Here is a 25,343-nt window from a genome sequence, read left to right on the forward strand (position 1 = left end):
TACCTCAGTGGAATGTTCTCCCATCTGCCAACGATGGGGCTGAAGGAGCCAGTGCTGGCGGGGAAGGCTTCCCAGTGGACTCTGCCCAACCTGGATTACTGGAAAACACCTGTCTTCTGGAAACACACCTCTCAGGAAACCCCGGGAGCACCCAAGATCTTTGTGGCACCTGGTGTCACCGTGTCCCCCATGTGCCCACCCCAGCTCCCCACAGCCAGCACTGACAGGACCTTTTTAACTCTTACTTGCAGCAAAGTAGTTCTAGTTATTTTCTTAGTAAAATCCTAGCTAGTTATAAAATTCTGCCAAACTTTAGTACCAATTCTCTTTGGCCAGTATTTGTCCAACTGCAGCTGCTCGTATACAAGATTTTCTTAGTAAAATCCTAGCTAGTTATAAAATTCTGCCAAACTTCAGTACCTATTTTCTTTGGCCAGCATTTGTCCAACTGCAGCTGCTCGTATACAAGACCAAGATGAATTTTGTACAACTCTAAGGTTGCAAAACTCTAACCACAGAGGTTGTGCTCTTTTGACTATGACAGTGGGACGTTAAACCTGATTCATATCAGGATGAATCAAGGTCTGATGATTTCCTTCTCTGCGGAACATTGTTCCTATTTTAGTTCCCACTAACAAAATACAATCATTTCTGTCCCAGTTCTTGCTAATTAAAATAAAGGAGTGTAGCTCCTTGATGGACCAGGGAAGAAATACGCTGAGGGGATCTGCACAAGCTTTTTTGACCAACAGCAATACCTAAGCCAGTAATAGCAACCAGCAGAAAGAGGAAAAGAAGTCAAAGAACTTTTAATGGCCTTCCAGTCCCTGAAGGTGGCTCCAGGAGAGATGGGGAGGGACTCTGGATCAGGGAGGGGAGCCATAGGATGAGGGGGAAGGGTTTTAAACTGACAGAGGGGAGATTTAGAGGAGATCTCAGGAGGAAATTCTTTGCTGTGAGGGTGGTGAGAGCCTGGCCCAGGTTGCCCTGAGAAGCTGTGGCTGCCCCATCCCTGGAGGGGTTCAAGGCCAGGCTGGATGGGGCTTGGAGCAACCTGGTGTGGTGGGAGGTGTCCCTGCCCAGGGCAGGGGGTGGGAACTCGATGTTCTTTAAGGTTCCTCCCAACTCTAACCATTCTATGATTCTATGAAAATCCAAAACACAACATCAAATTTCAGCAAGACCCAAAAAAAAAAAAAAGCAACAACCATAGAGCTGAAGCTAAAATTAAAGAAAGAACTCCTCAGTTATGGTCTGGGCACTACTTCAGAAGGTTTACTGAACAGCAAAGAAGCCCAGAAAAATGGATATGTTTAAGAGGCAGGGTCTGAAAGAGGTTGTTCAAACCAACCGACCTGTTTCAGACCGTGGGAGTGAGCCCTGGTGAAACCAGCGGGCAGGGAGAGGAGAGAGAGGAAGAAGAGGGCAGAACCCAGCAAACAGATAAAGGCATCAAAGCAAAATCAAAGGTGCCTTAAGTCGTCTCATGATAAAGTATAAAGGACACAGAGGAGCCAGAAGACACTCTCTCTTGGGGATCTAGCTGAAGTAGTTCCAGCTAACGAGGGGCACTCTGGAGTTAGCTACCCCCATGGCTGAGAGACCACCAGCAGCAGTGCCCAAGAACTTAAATGAGCTTAAATCACAGTCAACAAACTGGTGCCCAGTGACAGGGCAAGAGGGAACGGGCACAAACTTGAAAAGAGGAAGTTCTGTCTGAACATGAGGAGCAACTTCTTTGCTGTGAGGGTGGCAGAGCCCTGGCAGAGGCTGCCCAGGGAGGTGGTGGAGTCTCCATTTCTGGAGACATTCCAAACCCTCCTGGACACGTTCCTGTGGGACCTGCTCGGGCAGGGGGTTGGACTGGATGATCTCCCGAGATCCCCTCCAACCCCATATCATTCTGGGGTTCTGTGAACAGCCTCAACAAGGGCAGGTAACCCTTCAGCTGGCACCTCAACAGTGCGTTCAGGTACACCCTTGCATGCCACGTTTTCCAAATGCAAACATCAGAAAGAAGAAATACTTCTCGAAGACTGACGATGACTCTCCCTAAGCTCAGGAAGTTTAAATTCTCCTCCGGTTATGTCATTTTCCAGCCTTCCCCACCCATTCATCTTCCACCTCTCGTTACTCTATTACTGTTAAATTAGAGTGCCCCGTTTCCCCACCCAAAGCACCCCGCTGCCAAGCCATTGCTCATCTTGGGGTGACCTAATACATGAACTGAGGTGTTTATTCTCTTTAAAGACTAGGCATCCATCAGTTTCCCTTTGAGCTCTGTATAGAAGATAAAACAAAGGCTACCAATCAGCCTCAAGTCTGCCTGACACAAAGGACCTCAGCTCCAGCACAAAAAGAAGAAAATCACGATCACACAAATGAAGAGAAAAAAAAACAGTAAGGTAAGAAAATCCTTCCTTTTCTTCCCAGATACTTAGAGGAAATGCTATCACTGACCATAAATATTGGTTTGGTATGTAAGGTCACTGGCTTCTACAAGATGAATTGTAGAAGCTGCACATTATGATAAGTCAGTAGGACCCCAGAATTTTGATCCACTGTAGACCATCATAAACGGCAGCTGAAAGCACACCTTGGTGTAACCAGCAGGGGCTCGTACCAGTTAAAGCAAGTTATTGGGTTTTACAGCAGCTTTTGCCAAGCTGGCTGAGGAACAGGCCAAGGCAGACTGAATCCCAGTCACTTAGTCTGATCTATACCAACACAGATTAACCCAACGAAGATTGTCCCCTCACAAGAAAATCAGAGACATATTCCTAACCACCAATTTAAGGGCAAAAAGAAAGAAGAAAAACCAAAACAAAAACACAACAACAAAAAAAAAGTTGAGTGCCTTTGGGTTTTCGTTGATTCACCAGAAATTCAAGAACTCTCCACAACTTAACTAATTTTCCAGAAAAACGCTTGCAGAAGAAAACCTACACTAAGTGGTGACACCACCACACATTTTGTACTTTGAGAGGAGTCACGCTCAGCCCCTGGAGCTCAGGCAGCCCTATGATTCCAACAGAGAAAGCCAAGAGCTGAATCGTAGCCTGAAGCCCAGCAGTAACTCTGGTCTCCCTGGCTGCCCTCACCAATCCTTTCGAAATACCCCGGGGAGTCTCAGGGGGCACCAATTCATAATTCCCCCCCTTCCCTGAACTCATTTGTCTAGTGGAGTTCTGAATTTTACCTGTAGAACCCTCTCGCTGCAGGGTAATAAAGCAAAACCAAGCAAATCAGCAAATACAGAGATGAGCAACAAAGCGACCTGCACAGAGTTTATAAATACATGTGTATAAATAACAGAACGAATACACGTGGAGTTTATAAATACACATGTGTATAAATAACAGAACGAATACACGTGTATAAATAACAAAACGAATACACATGTGTGTAAATAACAAAGCGGAGACACGTTTGCATAATAATTTGTTTTTGAATCCCAATAATAAGACAATGTTGCCAAACACCACTTCCCAGTATGGGAATTGATATTTTAGAAAAATAAGAATAGATACCCAGCCAGGATCCAAGTCACATCAAATAAACTGGGCGCTGCAGACGGCAGCATCAAAGGCTGCTGGAGAGTCTGCAGGGAACCCCAGAAACTGCAGAGACACTGGACTGGAAAGAAACACAATGGTGCTTTCTGTATTACTACCGGAATAACAAATAGCAAGTAAATCAGAGGCTTCCAAATAGCATCAACTTTGATACTTTGATTTGTCCCCTTTGCTAAAGAAGAAAGTACTAGAAACTGATGATAATCAGCATCTGCAGATTAATGGGTACAATCCAGGAACTGTCTCCTGTCATCCCCCTCTGCACAGAAACCGGAATTTTTTCAAATACAGAAGTAGTTCCTCAAATCCTTACATTATCAGCTGCCACCTCCATTTTCACCTCCTCGTATCAGCTTGTGCTTCCTACAGAAAAGTAGGGGTGTAATTTATAGGCAACGGGCTGAAACACAGACAATCCTCTCCAGATGGTAACGGAGCAGGAGAAACTCTCCCTTCAGAAACAGGTAATCAAGAAAAAAAGGACAGAGAAATCTTATTGCCAAGTTCTGCGATGTCACTGGTATAGTAATTCTGTAGGATGAGGCTGAAAGTTTCCTCTTAGCTTAAAAGAGCACAAGAGCCATTTTAAACAGTTACTAACAGCAAAGGACAAAAAAGAAGTATCTAGAGCTACCCAGAGAAAGTGACACAGAATGTGTTCTGTCATTAAATCACCGGTTTTCTCAGGGATATAACGGCCCCCTTCATTATGAGGCAAAAATGTGCAAAGAGTAATTTCAGCAGGAGACAGCAATTGCAAAGAAATCATCAACACTATGCTAAATCTCAAAAAAAAAAGATCTGGAACATATGGTTTAAGAATAAAATCCACCAAAAAGCCACTAAAATGATCTGAGGTCTGAGGCCCCTCTCTGTGAGAGAGTTGGGGGGGTTCAGACCGGAGAAGAGAAGGCTCCGGGGAGACCTTAGAGCCCCTTCCAGTCCCTAAAGGGGAAAAAAGAAAGATGTAGAGAGACTTTTAATCAGAGCTTTAGTGACAGGAGGAGGGGTAATGGTTTTAAACTGAATGAGGGTAAATTTAGATGAGATCTCAGGAAGAACTTGTTTGCTGTGAGGGTGGTGAGAGCCTGGCCCAGGTTGCCCAGAGAAGCTGTGGCTGCCCCATCCCTGGAGGGGTTCAAGGCCAGGCTGGATGGGGCTTGGAGCAACCTGGTGTGGTGGGAGGTGTCTCTGCCCAGGGCAGGGGGTGGCACTGGATGATCTTTAAGGTCCCTTCCAACCCAAACCACTCTATGACTCTCAAATAACCTTTTATTATTGTACTATTCCAGAAGAGTTTGTGTTTTCAGAGCACGCAAAGTGCTGGAAAGCCCAGGCATTGGAACAGCAACAAACCAGGCAGAACCTGCTGATAGCACCGACAGGATCTCAGCAGCAGGGAGAAGTGCAGACCATGAAAACTTCCACATTAGCCACATCCTGACCACAGCTCGACTCTCTCTCGTTTTTGGTGGGACACCAACTCTCTGCAAGCTTTGCCAAAGCCCTGGGCTCCCTTAAACCTGGGTACAAGACCAAGGAGAATACGGACTCTGGATCACAGCTAATCATAGAGTGGTTTGGGTTGGAAGGGACCTTAAAGACCATTCAGTTCTAAGACCCTGCCCTGGGCAGGGACACCTCCCACCACACCAGGTTGCTCCAAGCCCCATCCAGCCTGGCCTTGAACCCCTCCAGGGATGGGGCAGCCACAGCTTCTCTGGGCAACCTGGGCCAGGCTCTCACCACCCTCACAGCAAAGAAGTTCTTCCCCAGATCTCATCTCAATCTCCCCTCTTTCAGTTTAAAACCATTATCCCTCATCCTATGGCTCCCCTCCCTGATCCAGAGTCTCTCCCCATCTCTCCTGGAGCCCTTTGAGGGACTGGAAGGGGCTATAAGAGCCTGGAGAAGAGAAGGCTCCAGGGAGATGAACCCCCCCAACTCTCTCAGCCTGTCCTCACAGCAGAGGGGCTCCAGCTCTTGCAGAATCTTCATGCCCTCCTCTGGCCCCACTCCAACAGCTCCATAATAATCTCACTCAGACGTTGCCACAGCCAAAGCCAAACGTGCTCCAGCCAGAAAGGTTTTTTTTCCCCGCTGCTGGGTCAATGTCTGAGGGACCTGTAGCACCTGTACCTCCGTACTTTCACAGTCCACGTGTCAGAAGAAATTCAGCTCAAGAACATCACGCTCGCTCCTTGCTCAGAAAACGGTTACAAGAGCTAAAGCAGAAGATTAGTTCAAAGTCCAGCTCCGTTTCACTGACTCATTTTCAAACCTCAAGCACATCATCTGGACACTACTCGCCACCCCCACCACCTAGAAAATGTTATTTATTAATTTAACAGGAACGCTTCAAGAAAGTCCATCCCACCCCTAAAAGATTCTGTTAAAAGTCAACAGTGACTAAAAATGACAGACCAGTATTACCACAAAAAGAGTGATTAATTTTCTGTCCAGGCATTACAAAACCTACACGAAAGATCAGGCTTGGCCAAATCCGGCTTTCACAAGAAAATCTGGGGTAGCTTGAAGGTATTTCATAGTGGGTCCCAGGGTGGAGGTGACACAGAGAAGGCACTGTCTCTTCCCAGGGCTGTCCTGAGGCTGGGAACTGCACAGGGACTGCAGGGACACGCCGTGTCCATAAGTCCAATATGAAAATAAACTGGGAATAAGGGATGCAGAGCCATGGCTCCCAGGATCAACACTCCAGCCTAATGACAGATCTTGTACAGAAGCTCATGCCGGGGACAAACCACCCCCGTCACGTGTTAAAAAACAGCCTGTTTATTTTGGCCAGGAGGCCAAAGAGCCGAGTCAAGGAAAAGCTTTTAGGTTGTAAACTCAGCCGCAAAATGTGGCCCAGGTGCTTTTTAAATTGAAAACTTCCTGAGCAGTTCCAGCTGGAAGAGGATTTCTGAGGGAATGAGGGCCGTCGTGCTGCCACTGCTGCTTCCCAGCTGGACTGGGCAGCTCGGGGAGGAGAGCATCTCTCTGTGGCCCTCCAGCCTTCACTTCAGACCATGAGAAATATTTTATGCAAAGATTACACCTCCAGAGGCCAGGACACTCATTAAAACCGCTTTTCACTTTCCCCCCTTTAATTACAGGACTATTTCGTTTCCATTTTGTTTTCCCTTCCGTAACAATTACCCCCGAATTTAGCATTACGGTGGGGCTAGGATCATACCACATTCATTTTCATCTCAGGAACAAAATGAAAAATGAAAACCCTGATATTATTTTCACCTCTAAGCGACACCCTTCCTCCATTTTGATGCTTTACAGCCCTTCCTACGATATTCTGAATTAATTTTTAGAGCAAGACCAGAAAAGTCATATAGAAGCCCTGCTTAGTCACTTTCAGACACTTCTGATTTGGTGGGGTTTTTGTGAGTTTTGCTTTTTTTTTCACTAATGGTAGAGATTTTGATAATATCCATTATCTCAATAAAAGGACAAATTTCAGAAGTGTAAGGAATACTATTTACAGATTATTTTTTTCAAGTCATTGCTTGTCCTGACATAAATCCAAAAAAAAAGATTTAAACTCAGTGGATACATCTATGTTAGCAAGCAACACAGCGCGATAGGAGCAAACCAGGAGAATATCAGGTGTTTTCCTAAGGAGAACCTTCTGCTCTGGTTTCACCCAAACCACAGCCAGTTTGGTGCCCGGACCTGGGGCGCAGTGGGTGCAGATAACCAGGAGGGTCACCCCAAGAGGAAGCTCCTGAGATGACCTAAAAGACTCCTGGAGACACTTCTTCATCCAGATGCTGCTGGTTCCTGGCACAGGAAAAGAGAGAAATGGCAGGCTGTTGCTCTACCATAGTGACAGGCCAGCTCAGGGAATTTTTTCCTTTTTAATCTGCATTTTATCTTCATCACCATTGTAATTTAAGCTTTGTTTTTCAATGCTGTGCATTAGTGATCACATCCCATGTAGCTACTGGTCATACAGCATTACTTAGACAGCAAGAACGGCCTTAAAACAATGGGAAGACAGCTTCTCAGAACTTTTTCTTTTTTTAATAATAATATAAGCTATTATTCTTCCTTCTTCCCTCCCCAAGGACAGACTGTTCCTGCTGCAACACATTTTGCCTTAGCCCTCAAAACCTCAGTACTTAAAATGCATGCTGCTTTTAAAAACCAGAGCTCAAACACCAGCCAAACCGCATTTTCCCCTTCAAATTTTGTATAATTGTAGTGATCTCGCTTTCTAAAATAAAAGCATGATTAAAGTTATCTTCAGTTCCCTCTAAATCTTCTCTAGACCAGCAGCCCCCGGGCTGTGAGCCACCCCCAGCTCCCACCAACATGTGGGGGGACGCCCCAAAATTTCGTTGTTTAATTAAACAACAGATCTCAAAGTAAAATATTGCTTCTATGCTCAGCTGGTAACTCACCCCCGTCAGCGATGCCGAGGACTGGAGAGGTGGAAGCAGCAGGAATGTGAGAAAGTCCTGTTCCTGCATGTTCCAACATAACCCCGCTCAGCCCTCCCCGAACAAAGGCTGCTGCTTATTCAACCTACAAATAACTTTAATCGGGGTGTTTTGTCTAAAAGCGGGGTATGGGATTCCTCTCGCCAGGGGACAGATTAATCTTCCTGCCGCTCGTCAGACAGGAGAGGTTTGAATCAGGGCTTTGAGCCAAAAGCACAGCTGACATTTGGGGTTGTGCACATCTAATCAGGTGTGGCAATTTCTGCCACTGTTCCAACATAGCATTATAAAAAGTAAAATTTTCCTTCATTTATTTTTAAAACACGCTGGAAAACACTATTTAAAATGCCCTCGACAAGAGTGTACACGGCTCACACACATAAGTTCAAAAGTTCCCAAACAGGAGATCACTGCAATGTTGCTCTTCCCCACAAACCACAAACTTCCTCCAAAAAAAATGCACGTAAAACCCTTTCTCCTCTCGGCCAGGAGAGCTCAGCCCCTCTGCTCACCACGTAATGCTCCACTCACAAGTTGCTCTTCCCCACAAACCACAAACTTCCTCCAAAAAAAATCCACGTAAAACACTCTCTCCTCTCGGCCAGGAGAGCTCAGCCTCTCTGCTCACCACGTAATGCTCCACTCACAAGCAACTAGGAAACTATCCAGAGGTACCCAAGACATTCTGTGACTTGGGCAAGAGCTTCCAGAAAGAAAAAAAATGTAAAAAAAAAATTAAAAATTAAAAAAAAACCAACAGGTAAACCAGGCCCCGTTACTAAATGCAAAATATTTGAAGCAGAAATATGAAGAACATCTAAAACATTAATTAAGGGTATTTTCTTAATGATTTGGCATAAAAACCTCACATCGTTCTAAACCAGTTTTTCCATAGCTTTGAAGATTTTGTTCAGTGTTTCTGAAAAGTCAACGGGTTCTCTCATCTCCCCAAACTCAAAATACACATAAGCATGGCCTGAATTACCTGGACACAGCTTGAGTTCAGACGTTCAGGGCCAATCTGGAAAATCATGACTTATCTTCAGAGAAAAAAGAAGCATTTTTAAAAATTTCAAGAAGCAGCAAGTACATATAGCATTTACCAAACAACTGTATTTTTTGTTATTGTGTTTGTGCAACACAAAGGAGAGAAAGGAAAACAACAGAAATTCCATCTGAAATTGATTCCCAGCGTCTCTTTGCTCAATCTGATGTCAAGGATGGTTGACATCACGGTTCCCAAGTGTAAAAGTAGGGCATTTCATGTGGATCATGGAGATTTGGCCAATATGACCTTTAGGATTTAAGTAACACTCTTCTAAAACAGTTAACTGCTGATTTGGCAGCCCCCAAGTGGGGATCCAGAAATCAAAAACACTAAGTGATTTTTACAAGGAAATGAGCAAAACTGACATCACAGGTGACATCACATGTTCCACCCACATCTACACATACCAAGTGCAGTCAATTTGCTCCACATGGAGACCATCCAGAAAGGCAATCCAATGGAATTGCCTAGATGAGTGAGAAGGACCTGATGCCATGGCCTGAACAGCCATTTCCACTTCACTACTGTCATTTAATTAAAGGTCTTGAAGAAATATTCTAATTTTCTCAACGTCATTCCCAAAACACAGGCACAATCCAATCCAAGGCAACCTGCTCTACATCATTAGGATTCACCCAGGTGACACCAGAGGAAACCCCAAACTTAATTAGATCAATTTAGATCAGTTGCTATAAAATCCATGAGGTTTGTTATTTGGCACATTTAAACCTATTATCCAGTTAAACAATTAGAGAAGAGGATAACGTGAAATAGTTCTTAAGCGTGCTTCAAAGATACTTAAATCTTCTTATATATTTTTTTCTTTTAATTCAAACACCTTCTGTGATCAAGAGCAGCACCTTTAAAGCCTTCCTCCAATGACAGCCCAGTCTATGTGAATAGTTTCAAAATCCTTCCCACTAAAAATATATATCAATTACCAATTTCTAACCGTGCTGACACATCCCCTTGTTCTTCCAAGGCTGAGGCAAAACATTCTGGCAGATCTTTACAACTTTCCTCTATATGCTTCGTACCAGCCACACAGAAATTCCACAAAGTTTTAAACAAACCCTTTGTCAAAGAAGAAAGGGTCAGGATCATGTAATCACAGGTTAAATATATACAATATTTACATGGAAAACAGACTAGAGAGTTCTTCAATCTAGCAGAAAGAGCTGCAAAACACAGCCACTGGAAACAGAGGCCACACAGACAAGAAACAGGCACGATTTTAAACACAAACATCATTTTAAAAATCTTTTGTAGAATTACTTTTAACCAATAACACAGATGTTAAATTAGGACTAGATATTTTTTTCCCTTCCTAGTTCAATCTTTCTCGGTCTGATTTGCACGGTATCACACCCAGTCTGCAAAGCAGCTGCCTTCTCCCTTCCTAGTTCAATCTTTCTCAGTCTGATTTGCATGATATCACACCCAGTCTGCAAAGCAGCTGCCTTTTTTGATTTATTTTCAGTTCCTACACAGCCCCAGCCAAAGCCAAGTGCAAATCTGCTTTCATGAAGGACATTTCTTCATCTTCACACTCTGGAGGGACCCTGAGCACCCTCGTGGAGGGGGAGTTAATACTAAACTCCTCATAGATTCCTGTATTTCCCCTCTGGAGTGAAAATTTTCCCCAGGGAAGAGTTTTTGTGTTTGAATTATTCATGGGAACTAGAAAATTAAAAGCTTATAATACAGTTGTCTTACAACATCATATGATTAGAGATCTTCTAAGTTCATCTCAGAAAAAAAGTCTGTAAAGTAAAAGAAACAATTATGTGCAGAACAGAGAGAAATCTGGCTACAGTGACGATCTCAGAGGGTTAATTCAAGTCAGGCACTTCCTCAGGAATCCAGAAAAGCCCAATTCCTTTGTCTGGTGCTGAGAGGGACACAATAAACAATGAACACAGGGGTTCAGTCACCTTCCAGGTGACCTACATGAGGTCTTGAGGCAAGAGCTCAAGAATACTTGAGGAAGAGCACAGTACAAAGCAGCCCAACTGACACCACTCACAACCCACCCGACTTAAAAAAAGCCAAAACCAAAACAAAAACAGGTTAATGGAGACTCCACCTCTCTCTTTAGGAAGACTCACCTTCCACCCTCCCCAGCAACATACCTGTCCTCAATTACAGGGGTGGACGCATTTCCTTTCGTTGATTGAAGGACAGGAGGTCTGAAGAATTAGCTTATTATTTCCTTTAATAGAGGATATTTAAAAGAAGCACTCCACTATAGCTCAGACAACTGAACTATAAACCTGGAGTACATTTTTGCTACAGTATCCCCCAAAAAATGAAAAGCAGAGACTATTTCTTTCTTACTACACAGAAAGAAAATTAGTATTAACCATCAACCTGAATTGGGTATCGATGCTTTATTAAACCAAAATTCACAAATTCCTGCTTTATTTGGGTGACTAGTGAAAACAACTTGCTAGCTATAATGGCTTATTCTGACAAATTAAAAAAAAATAAATAAATACATGCTTCTTGAATAACGCAGGAACAACAAGGAAAACAAGAAATGAATCAAATGAAAACAAAAAACCAACCATGTTTCTTGAATAACTCAGGGACAACAAGGAAAACAAGAAATGAATCAAATGCCATCTCAAACGCCCACCCAACCAGCAACAGCCGATGCCTACGCTCCCTCAGACGGGGTGAGCTGCCCTGGCTCACCTCCCAGGGCTACCACCTGGGAAGGAGATGGATCTAATTCTGCTAAAAGAAAAATACCACTGCCTCTGCTCTATAAAGAGACAATAATTTATCTTTTGGTTTTTTTAGAAGAAATGAGTTAGCAAAAATTTGCCACCTTTCAAGTTTAAGCCCGCTAATAATTTATTTTTTGGTTTTTTTAGAAGAGATGAGTTAGCAAAATTTGCCACCTTTCAAGTTTAAGCCCGCAAGAGGAACGCAAATGTATCTCAAAGGCTATATCAAAAAAGCATTTGGTTTCTCAGCTTCTACTCTACAAAACTCATTCAAGTTTTACAGGATGCTGTCATTTCACTAATTTCCTCAGGCCCCCGGCAGCCTGCGTTGTGTGATGCTCCTCCTCTGACACAGCAGCTTTTGACATCATCCTGGAAATGGAGGCACAGCGTGTCCTCTAATAACAGCCCAGGAATCCCTAATGCACCAGGTGTGGCTTGGGAGGCAGATCCTGATCCACCCAGGAAGCTTTACACTGAAACACACGTGGGAAGGGAGGTACAGGTCAGAGGACTGATTTTTCTCCTGGCCTGCCCTTTTATTGAAGCAGTGCAATAAAACATAAGCCTTGACTGTAGAGAATGTTTTTCTGTCTTCTTTGACGCTTGGCTTCTCCCCTTTTTTGAGGCATCCCATCATTTATGTCTTCTTCCAGCCTCAAAATTCTTTTTTTTTCTTGGTTGACACCAGCATCAATAATTTTGTACCTCCGGTAGTTACTGCCCTCCTCAAGCCCTTCTCCTCTAAACTGCCTTCCCCTTACACATTAAGCTGCACCCAAAATTAAGGCAAATCTTTGTGTTAAGGAGCAACTTGGTCTGGTGGGAATTGTCCGGGCCCAGGGCAGGGGGTGGGACTGGATGATCTGATCTCTTCTTCCAGACTCAAAATTCTTTTTTTTCCTTGGTTGACACCAGCATCAATAATTTTGTACCTCCGGTAGTTACTGCCCTCCTCAAGCCCTTCTCCTCTAAACTGCCTTCCCCTTACACATTAAGCTGCACCCAAAATTAAGGCAAATCTTTGTGTTAAGGAGCAACTTGGTCTGGTGGGAATTGTCCGGGCCCAGGGCAGGGGGTGGGACTGGATGATCTTCAAGGTCCCTTCCAATCCAAACCATTCTATGATTTGCCTCGAGTATAAGAAGTTCCACCTAAACATGAGAAGGAACTTCTTTACTGTGAGAGTGGTAGAGCACTGGAACAGACTGCCCAGAGAGGTGGTGGAGTCTCCTTCTCTGGAGACATGCAAAACCCACCTGGATAGGTCCCTTCCAACCCCATATGATTCTATGATTCTTTGCCAGGGCGCTCTTGGCATGGTAACAAGGTGCTTCTGCTGACCCAGAACAAGATCAGTGTGATGCCATGGGATGCAAGGACCACTGTGAGTAGCCAAAGGAGTCCCCAGCAGAGCAGTGACCCTCCACAGCCTGCAACAACAAAAAATACTCCTTCCTGCTCTAGTTTGCACAGGGAGCAAGCCTGTTCTCCTGCAGGGCTTCCTAGGCTGTGCTGGGCACACACGAGCAAAGCTTGATGTGAAATGTGTCCTCCACGTCACCCGCCCAACCTCGGGCTGACGAGCAAGGTTAATTGTAGGTTGACAGCTTCCAAGTAATTACAGCCGTCCCCAATCCAGCGCTCACTGGTATGACATTGGTCATCCTCAACCAGGGAAGGCAGAGCAGAGAAAAATATGGATTTTGATTAAAACTCTCTTTCCAGTCCTTAAATTCTGCATCCACCAGATGTTCTGCCCTGCATCTCTTCACCAGGCTGCCAAGTGACACAAAACCCAGCATCTCTTTGATCCTTGAAAAACCACAGGGATGCAGCCAGTTTTACTGGCTCCGTTGAACAAACTGCACTTGCAATAATCTCTCTTGGTCTGTGCAGTCCCTGAAGAGCACGCGAAGCTCCACGCTCATTTGCAGGACTGTCGCCATGCAAATCCCTCCCATCTCCAGCAAGCTGTGAGACACAAAAGGCAGGATATCCTGGAAGTAGCAACGTAAAAGAAGGAAAAGGAAAAAAAAAAGGGCGAGTGACCTGGGAATAACTTACCCAGGGCTTCCTTAAGGGCAGCAGCTGATCCTGAAAAAAGAAGTCTGATTCAGAGGGAGCCACCTTGTGAAGCCACCCACAAATACCTGTGCTGGAAGCACCAGGATCCAGACCACACCTCTGGATCCCAGAGCAATCCCGGCAGAAGAAGACACAATGCAGGCCAGGAAGCCCGCCCTGGTGCCTCACTAACGACCCACACTAGAGTATTCATTATGTTTCACGCTCGGGTGAACTCCAAATGAATGCTATCACATGCATCTGGGTCAGAATTTGACTGCCATTACATCCAGGGGTGTGAAGAAGTGGTATCAGCTACCACAGAACCAAGGTCTGCAGCCCACAGATGACTCACCACAGCCTGAAGCACCTCAGCTCCACACCAAGCCCTTCCAGTCCCAGCTGGGTGAGGGCCTTGGAGGAGAGACCTGGTACCTGAAAAAAGGGGAAATCCTCCCTCAGCTACAAGAAGATCTTTAAAAAACCCTTCATTCTTTCTCCCACGTTTTCTTCCTTCTAGTACTGAAATATTTGTGAAGACCTTGGGAGAGGTACAGTAATCAAGAAGGTGCTTTAGTTTTTCTAACTATAAGCTTTTATCTCATATTAAAAGTCCAGCACAGTCCAAAGACTTGCAGGAGATGCTGAAGTGAAACAGTGATGTGGCAGAAAAGAGGCAAAACACACTCTTCTTTCTCAACTTGAAGACTGCTAAGATGTGAGCTTCAAAAACAAACAGCCCCCACCACCTCCCACCCAACGCTGTTTCAACGTTTGCCAACAGTGCTGGAAGCACCAGGATCCAGACCACACCTCTGGATCCCAGAGCAATCCCGGCAGAAGAAGACACAATGCAGGCCAGGAAGCCCGCCCTGGTGCCTCACTAACGACCCACACTAGAGTATTCATTATGTTTCACGCTCGGGTGAACTCCAAATGAATGCTATCACATGCATCTGGGTCAGAATTTGACTGCCATTACATCCAGGGGTGTGAAGAAGTGGTATCAGCTACCACAGAACCAAGGTCTGCAGCCCACAGATGACTCACCACAGCCTGAAGCACCTCAGCTCCACACCAAGCCCTTCCAGTCCCAGCTGGGTGAGGGCCTTGGAGGAGAGACCTGGTACCTGAAAAAAGGGGAAATCCTCCCTCAGCTACAAGAAGATCTTTAAAAAACCCTTCATTCTTTCTCCCACGTTTTCTTCCTTCTAGTACTGAAATATTTGTGAAGACCTTGGGAGAGGTACAGTAATCAAGAAGGTGCTTTAGTTTTTCTAACTATAAGCTTTTATCTCATATTAAAAGTCCAGCACAGTCCAAAGACTTGCAGGAGATGCTGAAGTGAAACAGTGATGTGGCAGAAAAGAGGCAAAACACACTCTTCTTTCTCAACTTGAAGACTGCTAAGATGTGAGCTTCAAAAACAAACAGCCCCCACCACCTCCCACCCAACGCTGTTTCAACGTTTGCCAACACCACTCGGCTAATTCCTCACAACACAAAATCACTTCTCCTATAAATAGTGGCTACTATTTCATATCTGACTTGGTTCTGCTGTATCTTCAGGTGTGCAATAGTTACGCAGCTTTTCCCTAAGCAAAGGCCTGATAAAAAGGTAAAATGAAATACTTGAGAAAGATCCTGTATTTATCACTCCGATGTGTTTACCTCACTGTCGGGCTGGAGACCACTGGTCAGAGCTTTGGGGGTTTGCCTGCCTGTGAGATGTCCATCACAGAGATCAAACTGACCAAAGCAAAGCCACACAAGCCCCATGCACGGCTGTATCCTGACAAATGAAGTTTTCTCCATGAAGTATGTACAGTGGAGGAAGTAACGGGTCGCTTTGAGGAGGCTCCTGTCCTACCTGGATCCTTTCAAAACTCCTTGGCCACGTCCAACAAGCCGCCCGATGGAAATAAGAGAGGCTGCTAGAGAGAAGGTGCCAAGTCCTAGGGAAACATGGGCCAATTAGCTTTCATTAATTACAGCTAACCACACCTCAGCACACCTTCAGGTGTCACTTCAAAACCTTTACCTGTCTTGGGGTGAAATACTTAGCCCTGATGGCCTTCTTATGGCCAAAGCAAGCACAGCCAGGGTCAGTACCTGGGCATCTACTGGGCAACATCTTCCAGTTGAGAAGGAAAACATGACTTTAAAGTCCAGCCCAAGTGTGGGAGGAGGGCAACCCCTGATGTTCACCTCATTTGCTTTCAAGCAGTCAGACCAGCATTTTTCTTCCACTACAATCTTCAAAGTGTTCCCTCTTGAACCTGCTGGGGTCCCTTTGGTCCTCTCAGCTCCCCAGCCAATCGTCCTTCAGCCTTCACGGGTTCTTCAAGAAAAAGCTTCACCTCAAACTCCTCCTCCTCCTCCTGCCCCTTTCCCTTTCCCTTGCTCCTGGCTCCTCCCTGGAGCTAAAGCTGCAGAGTCACTTGCCAGTGGCATGAAGTGGCCTTTGTCCCCCCTCTTCCCTCCCACAGGGATTCAGAAAGGAACTGGGATTAATGCAGAAAACAGCTCATCTCAAATAGCAAGCTTCTTTGAAACTATGCAAATTTCCACTTCCATCCGATACTCACATGAATTCACAACTTTTTACTAGAAAAAAATAATTAAAAAATCAGGAAATAATAGAACGGCATTTGTTTAAAGTGATAAAATAAAACCTTCTTCTTCTACAGAGCCCTGTAACTGATCCAAGACTGCAACAGAAGCATTTGGAACAGAAGCTGCAAAGGGCAATTTAAAAAAAATAAAAATCTATGAATCAACTTAATATCTTGTTAAGATCTTGAAAACCCTGCTAGGCTGACAACTGCACGAACAGGCACACAGCTGCATGTCAACAGAAATAAAGAAGCTGAACTCCATCACTTATTTTAAAAAAAAAAAAGGTACTTTCAGTTCCAAGTTAAAAGAAATATGATGTAATATTTTAAAAAATGCAAATATATGAAAAATTGGAAAAGGCTGCAAGGGTTAAATAAAAAAAAAACCTACTACTTCCAGTTCTACGTTAAAAGAAATATGATGTATTATTTTAAAAAATGCAAACATATGAAAAATTGGAAAAGGCTGCAAGGGTTTAAATCAAAAGAGAATAATCCGTAAGAGCACTGGTCAACGTATTATTTATATTTATCATTGCTGCTTTGGTGTTTAATATACATAATTATAATTTAGCATGTAACACAGAAATACCCGTAACATCAGACGCCACACCATCAAAAGGCTGTATTTTCATTGACAATAGGAAAGACTGTTACAGCCCAAAGAAAAGCAGCCGCTTAGTCCAGTACAGAGCAAAACCCATGTTCTGTGGGTGTTGACCTTTCGAGCAAGACATGACTTGTGCAGCACGATAACAGGCCAAGAAACCTCACGCCTAAGATTCCCCTCCCTAGGTTGGTAAGAAATAACCTGTCTCTTTGAAAGGACGTAGAACTTCAAAGCAAAACATAAAACAAGACCTAAAATTTGTTTCAGATTACCATCAGAATGTGATACAAAAGGTATTTGAAAAAGCACCCTTCCCCTATGCAAAGCTGAAAGTTTGTTCTTGTCTAAATCATCTAAAAAAAAGTACGAAGGTGTTGCGCTGCTTTTTCAGAAGCCCATAATGCATCTCCAAACACTCAGAGAAAAGCTTATTTTGATCTCTGACATTCATGCAGTGAGCTCAGCACTATCTCAAGGTCCGTATGATCTGAGATGGAGTGTCTGACCGTGACTAATGTCAGATGCTTCAGGAGATGCGAGGGTTCTGTAATGGGATGGTGATGAAAGATGAAGACGATCACGCCATCTCTGAAACGCCTGCTTCTTCTCTACCACTGCAGTTACATGCTTTGCTCCCCACAGTCCCAATCCCAGACAACTGTGACAGACAAGCCCATTTCTCTTCCGTTTCCCAAGAAATTTGGAATTTGAAGCAATGCTCTCAGCCACCACCACAAGATCAGTTACTGAGATCAATAAAAAAAACATTAAAATAGCTAAGAAATGATCCCGACAGAGCAAACAAGGCCAATAAAGTGATAGTGCAGCACACACAGGTATTCCTGGTGTCCTATTTGTCATAGACAAATATTGATCTCATTAGTTTTCATATCTTTGTAAAAAAATCCCAGGTAAGGAAAAAAAAACACCCCACAAAAGAAATTCCTCCCCACACCCAAACCATATATACTAAAGTCAACTGTTCTTATCTTAACTCAGTAATAAAAGTCCACGTTATCTTAGGGCCCTCTGAAGTCCATGAGCTTTTAAAATCCTTTCTGGTCCTACTGCTATGACTCTGAAATTCCCTACAGACACTCTTTATGTCCACATTTCTCTCTGCAATGGGGCTACTTTTGTACATTTGTGTACCCTTTTGGTAAAGGGTTAGATGGGTTTAAGATGCAAAAAAAAGCTGGAGTTGCCTGAGAGAGGGTGAAGGTTTCTGCTCCTTGCTATGTGCTTCTGCTGCCACTGCCACGTAAGCTCTGAAATGCAGGAAGGCAATGGGTTTTGTTGCCTTCTGCAGAGCCAGCAGGTCCCACTGAGGTGAGACCCACTCTGCTCTAGGGACACCCCACCTGTATCTAGCTCTGGAGTCCTCAGCACAGGAAGGACATGGAGCTGTTGGAGCAGGGCCAGAGGAGGCCACGAAGATTCTGCAAGAGCTGGAGCCCCCCTGCTGTGAGGACAGGTTGAGAGAGTTGAGGGGGTTCAGCCTGGAGAAGAGAAGGCTCCAGGCAGACCTTAGAGCCCCTTCCAGTCCCTCAAGGGGCTCCAGGAGAGATGGGGAGGGACTCTGCATCAGGGAGTGGAGCCATAGGATGAGGGGGAAGGGTTTGACACTGAAAGAGGGGAGATTGAGATGAGATCTGGGAAGAACTTCTTTGCTGTGAGGGTGGTGAGAGCCTGGCCCAGGTTGCCCAGAGAAGCTGTGGCTGCCCCATCCCTGGAGGGGTTCAAGGCCAGGTTGGATGAGGCTTGGAGCAACCTGGGCTGGTGGGAGGTGTCCCTGCCCAGGGCAGGGGGGTTGGAAATCAATGATCTTCAAGGTCCCTTCCAATTTGAACCATTCTATGAATCATTAAAATTGAAGTTGTTAAAAATATTCGTCAGATTCTTCACTACTGAATGCTTTGATCCCTGGCCTGGAAATTGTGCAGCAGGTAAGCAGGGCTGACAGCACAGGAGGTCACTGCACACCATTACACCTCCAAAAAGAAGAGTGTCCCTCTCCCAAAACTGGCCAGAGCCTGCCCCCAGACAAGTGGATCAGCAGAGCGGGCAGGTTCAGCGTGTCCTCACACAGCGCTCACCCCACCCAGAAAAACGAAGACGCAGCAGAACAGCCAACCTTTGCCAGGGAGGACTTTCTGAAAGATTTTGATTGCTGTCACCTCTGGCCCTATAGAGCAGGTGTGATGGGTCATGCTTCAATGGATCAGGAAAGAGTGAAGCACAGATGGGGACACAAAAGTCCTCTTGGGTCATGGCAGAGGACTGGAGAAGGACATGCCACCCTCCCACTGGAAGCTTCTTCTGAAACATGGATTTTACAGTATCACATATAGAATCATAGAGTGGTTTGGGTTGGAAGGGACCTTAAAGATCATCCAGCTTCACCCCCTGCCCTGGGCAGGGACACCTCCCACCAGACCAGGTTGCTCCAAGCCCCATCCAACCTGGCCTTCAACCCCTCCAGGGATGGGGCAGCCATAGCTTCTCTGGGCAACCTGGGCCAGGCTCTCACCACCCTCACAGCAAAGAAGTTCTTCCCCACATCTCATCTAGTCAGGTTGCTTTGGATCTGAGGCACTAAGAACCAACCTGAGATGACCACAACCTTGCCAAGTGTCCCTGTAACAGAGTACAGCAGACAAGAGGGATGGACTTCTGGACCATCCAAATCACAAGTTGGACTTGCTCAAAATACGAAGCAATACTCACACGACTTCAGCTGGGTCAGGGCTGAAGGATCCATAGAAACCCTTCGATACACCTCAGACAGCTGCTGCTACCAACGTAGCCAGAGGTCTTGCTGACATCAGAGAGATTTTTGTGACCCACCAACTTTGTTACGTTCCCTGCTCCTCTTTTTCTTTCCCCAAATTTCCAATCAGTCTGCTAAATCTCATTAGTTGCAAAGAAAACAAGTTTGTTCACAAAACTACGTAACTATCCACAACATAAACAACACTCTTAGTTGAAATGTCTGATTAACCTTCACAAATTAAATTCAGCAAGCTCTTTCAAGGCTCGTTACTTCCAAAAAAAATAAACAAAGAAAAGTTTTCTTTTATGTTAAAAAAAGGCCTTTTGTTGAGTATTTACAAATCCAGGGGTCACCACGACTTCCAGCTGAAGACTCTGGGAATTTCTTTATCAATTTTTCCAAGGGCAGAGCAAACCCCGAGAGACACAGAAATCATTCTGCCAGAGATTAAAGAGCCCACGGATTTTCTCTTGTTTTCTTGCCATCAAACCCTAGGAAAAAAGGATACTTCACATTTAGCTGTGCAAAACTGATATCTGGGTGGAGTGTGTGTGTGTGTTCATCCACCCACAGAATTCAGTTAAAAAACTGTATTTTTTCTGTGTGCTCTTTATATTATTAGTGTCTATCAATACTTCAGAAACCTAAGTCTCAGCCACCAGTATTTACTACAGATATAATCCACTCATTCCAAGAAAGAGCAAAGCAAAAACCTAAGTAGATGGCACGCTATGTTAAAATGTTAACCGATTTTTATCTGCCCACGGGTACTTTAAAAAAAAAATAATGATACAAAATGTAGATACCTAAAGAAACATCCACTGCGTAACAAGTCTGGTTACTGTTTTTAAATAGGCAGAGAGTTCTTTAAAAGTGTTTCAGAAGGGAAGATGCTGTAACATTTGGACACAGGTCAGAAGCCACAAAGGGTATGGACTGCACTAAATGAACACCTCAGGTTTTCCCCCTCTGATTTTCCTGGTTTAAATCACAGTGTGATCCTACACCTACATTTCCTATGGGATTTCAGGCTACTCTCCTAAACCACAATATTTTCTTGTCAAATGCAATAGCTGGCCTCCACATTAACTATTTTTATACCCAATGCCTTAAGCTGTAACATCAGACGACCAGCAGCAGTTGAAAGGTTCTGAGTTTTTAATCACAGAAACCACACTTCTTTTGAGCACTAAAATTACTTTTTCTACATGAACTCAGCACCTGAAGAAATCATCAAATCCAGCCCCCTGTGAGAGACCAAGTAAATCAAGTCAGGAAGAAAGTCTTCAATATAAGACAATTCTTTCCTGGCTTTCAAAAAGGAGACTGCATAACTTCAGCTTGTTCCAGTTTTCCCCAAAGCCTAACAGGATCTAAGAACTACATCAAATCTTCGGTACAAACTAGTTTCCTCTTTTTCAGTACTGACAGAAGGACACAGACCGCTTCTCACTAATTTGAAGACTGTAGCATCTCCTTGTCTCCTCATTTCATCCTCTCTCTGCCAGAACAGAGCTTCTCTCACCTTTGCAAAACACACCTGGTCTCTTCGGATGAGGCTTTCAAACCCTCCCTAAGCCTTGCTGACCATTTCTTCCAGGCTGGGACATCTGCATTTATTTTTCTTAACGGGCTGTGGCCAAATTGGGACACTTTATCCTGTGAACTTAAAGCTTCTCTCGTGTGAAAAGTTAAATGATGAACTTTAACAGTGCTACATCCTGCTGCTTATGGCAACCCCACCCCCCCAGCCCTCAGACCTGCTTCGGATGGTGTTGCTGCCAAGTTGACTTTACCTACCTCTGTTATGGCATCTCCTTCCTGAAAATAGCATCTTGTACTTGAATAAAGCAGTCAAATACATCAAAAACCTCCTTTCCTCCAAAACAGAGCATCAGGAATAAGGCCTGAAACCCCTTACTCAGTCTCTTTCAGACTTTGTGATAAATCTGTTGATCAAAGACATCAATTACACCACCAAGTACAAAGGTGCCAGAACTGCCCCCGGCACCACTTAAGCCGACTTCCCGGTCTCATAGTTGCTCCATGGGAATCATCACCCAGAGCTGCTATCTCCAGACCTACTCCCTTTGCCTCAGCTGGTGTCAAATACTTCAGGTGAATAAATAATTTTCCTAAGAGCAGCCCCGCTGGGTCAGATGGCAGCTCTGTCATCTCCAGTGTGCTGCTTGCAGTACTCAATGCTTGAAATTAACATAAAAATTTGGTAAATACTCGACAGTCCTTTCCCATTGTGTTCTCCCAGGCTCCATGGGGAGCTTGGTGACTCCCCGAGCTACAGGAGGTAACGCTACAACTCAGCCTTTGTGGATTTTTTCTTCCATTAATTTGTCCGGCTGCTTTTTGAGTAAGTAAACTTTCAATATCCACGTGCTGCAGAAAGAATTTCCAAGGCTTAACTAACTACACGTTGGGTCAAAACCAAAACACACCCCTTTTGTTCACTTCGGACCTGCCAGCTTAATCTCACGCCTCCACATTTTGTACCAAAAGAGACCAGAAAAAGTTTGTCCCTGCTCAACTTTGCCGTGTCACTCGCGAGGCCGCCAAAATTTCTATTTTAAAACCTGAAAGCTTTCCTCAGCCCAGCGTTACCAAATGCCGGGAGAATAGGAAGGTTAGATGGGGTTACAAAGCCCTTAACTAACTACACGTTGGGTCAAAACCAAAACACACCCCTTTTGTTCACTTTGGACCTGCCAGCTTAATCTCACGCCTCCACATTTTGTACCGAAAGCGACCAGAAAAAGTTTGTCCCTGCTCAACTTCGCTGTGTCACTTGCAAAGACCGCCAAAATTTCTATTTTAAAACCTGAAAGTGCCGTGTCACTCGCGAGGCCGCCAAAATTTCTATTTTAAAACCTGAAAGCTTTCCTCAGCCCAGCGTTACCAAATGCTGGGAGAATAGGAAGGTTAGATGGGGTTACAAAGCTGCCTCCAGCACAGCTCCACCTCGCTTATGAGAACATTATGGTTAATGGGTCAAAATACCAAGCCAGTATCAAAACCCAAGGCGCAGGGCGATGCCGGATCCCGAGCGACACGGCACTTAGCGCCCATTATACACCAACAACCCACTCGGGCTAGAATTATGGGGGCGGGGAAATTAGTTCAACTGCCTTACAATTTCTGCAAGCTGATACTGACATGGTTTTAATTCAGAAAGCTATTAAGCCTCCCAGCAAACTTTGCTGCCTTTATATTCGCACTGCTGGCTTTACAGTCTCCCGGACCAAGGCGTAACTGTACCGTCACAAAAGGGTTTATTAACTTATGCACATTAAAAATACAATCAAGCTAAATGTCAATTTCTACCTTAGCAAAAACAACATCACAAAAGTTTGTAACTTGTGCTCTGAGAGTTTCAATATTTACTCTCCCACTCAACAACACTCGGGTATTTGTTTTGCAGTTATTTTATAAACTGTACACTTCACGGTTAACGTGAGCACTGACACAGTTTTGTGATATTTAAACAAGTACTGCAAAAAGGCATTTGCTTATATGTTTAAATTTGCACAAGGATACTTTTAATCATTAAATCATTTGTACTGTTACAGGGCTTTTTTTCCACTTGCATCCCCCCTCTGTCTCGGAAAGAAAAATCGCAGATGACATTCAACTTGTGAGTTCATCTCTCCCCGGTTAATTTGTCCTGTTGGCACAAGAAGGAGGAGGCAGCCCCGTGGCCAACCTTTGCTCTCCCTCAGCCCAGTCCATAGGCCACCCCACAGCCCGGCCATGCCAGCGGGGCAGCAAGAAATCACAGACTCACAGAATGGTATGGGGTTGGAAGGGACCTCTGGAGATCACCCAGTCCAACCCCCTGCCAGAGCAGGGTCACCCAGAGCAGGTCCCACAGGAACGGGTCAAGGTGGGGTTGAATGTCTCCAGAGAAGGAGACTCCACCACCTCTCTGGGCAGCCTCTGCCAGGGCTCTGCCACCCTCAAAGTCACAAAGTTCCTCCTCATGTTTAGATGGAACTTCTTATGTTCCAGTTTGTGCCCGTTCCCTCTTGTCCTGTCCCTGGGCACCACTGAAAAAAGACTGACCCCATCCTCCTGACACCCACCCTTTCAGTATTTATGGGTGTTGATCAGACCCCCCTTCAGCCTTCTCCTCTCCAGACTAAAAAGACCCAAGTCCCTCAGCCTCTCCTCGTAAGGGAGATCCTCCGGGACTCTAAATGAGAGTCTCCTCCAAAGGTCTCCTCCTCCCTGGGGCCAGACGGGATGCCGGTCACGACATCCTGCTTCTCCCAAAGAAAAGGGCTGGCGATCAGCAATGTCTAGAGGAAACAACAGGTAACAACCCTCCGTTTGTGCAACCCATAACCTATTAATTTAGCTATCTCAATCCGAGGGGGCTCTGGTGGCACTGGGCTGTGCCCGTTGGGGCTCTGAGGGACAAGACTCCGGCACATCCAACATGCTGCGTTGCAAGTTGTATCCAGGCCAGGGCCCATTTCGGGGACAGACCTTTGTTAAGTTTCCCTATTCATTAACAGGAGCACGACGAGGGGAACCGGGAGTCAGATTTTTGGTGGCACGATGCACTTAACACACGCTGCCCCAAAAAAAAAACCAACCCCACAGCCCGCACAAGCGATTCCAGGGGAAATACTCCCAAAACGGAGTGTTTTCCACGGCGGTACCGGTGTCACCGCCAGCAGCCGGCCCGGGCGGCGAAAAAACAATGTCTTTTCCATGAGTGACAACAAGCTTTCCAGCCCAGAAGGGAGGAGAGGAGCTCGGCTGTAACTCGGGACGGGGGGGGAGGAGGAGGGAGGGGGGAACGGAGACGTTTTACAGAGGATAATGAAATTTACAAAGAAGAGAGAAGCCGGGGAGAGGCGTTCCCCTGACAGCTCCTCTGAGGGAGCCCGGGGAGCAGCCCCTCAGGCCGCCCACACCCCCGACCCCCCCACCTCGCCGGTTCCCTGCTTCCCTCGGTCCCGAGGCGTGTTAAGGTGAGAGCTACCGGCACCGGCAGCCGGCACCGAGCAATCCCCCTCGGGAAACCACCCCCGTCGGCCCCGGCCAAGCCGCCCCGCCGGGGGGAACCGAGCCGGGCCGGGGCCGGGTAGAGGGATGGCTCCCCCCCGGGCGGGAGGAGGCCGTGGGGGGCGGTCGCCGGGGGAAGGTTGAGAGGGGAACCCTGGGCCTTACCTGCCGCCTCCCTCCCTCGGCTCCCGGCTGCCAGCCCCGCCGCCGCCGCTGCTCTGCGCCGCCCTCCGCCGCCCGGCACGGCACGGCACGGCCGCCCGGCACGTCAGCGCCACAGGGGCCGGCCGGGGGCGGGGGCAGCGCCGGCGAGGGGAGGAGGATGGAGGAGGAGGATGGAGGAGGAGGAGGCCGGGAAGCCGTGCCTGGGCCCGCCCGGTTCCCTCCGCACCGGCGTTGCCTGACAGGGAGCCCCGGCCCGGGGCAACCGGACCCCGC

The 25,343-nt window shown here is 45.8% G+C and overlaps 1 protein-coding gene across 1 annotated transcript in view; it reads right to left on the minus strand.

Annotated features, from left to right (window-relative positions):
* Nucleotides 1–25,188, minus strand: part of MYO6 (myosin VI) — a 107,686-nt gene extending 82,498 nt beyond the window's left edge. The window contains exon 1 of the mRNA XM_014949352.1: nt 25,071–25,188. The gene's annotated coding sequence lies outside the window, so the exon portion shown is untranslated. The remainder of the gene's footprint in view (nt 1–25,070) is intronic.
* Nucleotides 25,189–25,343: the final 155 nt, after the last annotated feature.

Source organism: Calidris pugnax, unplaced genomic scaffold (assembly GCF_001431845.1).
Source record: "Calidris pugnax isolate Ruff unplaced genomic scaffold, ASM143184v1 scaffold132, whole genome shotgun sequence".
NCBI lineage: Eukaryota > Metazoa > Chordata > Aves > Charadriiformes > Scolopacidae > Calidris > Calidris pugnax.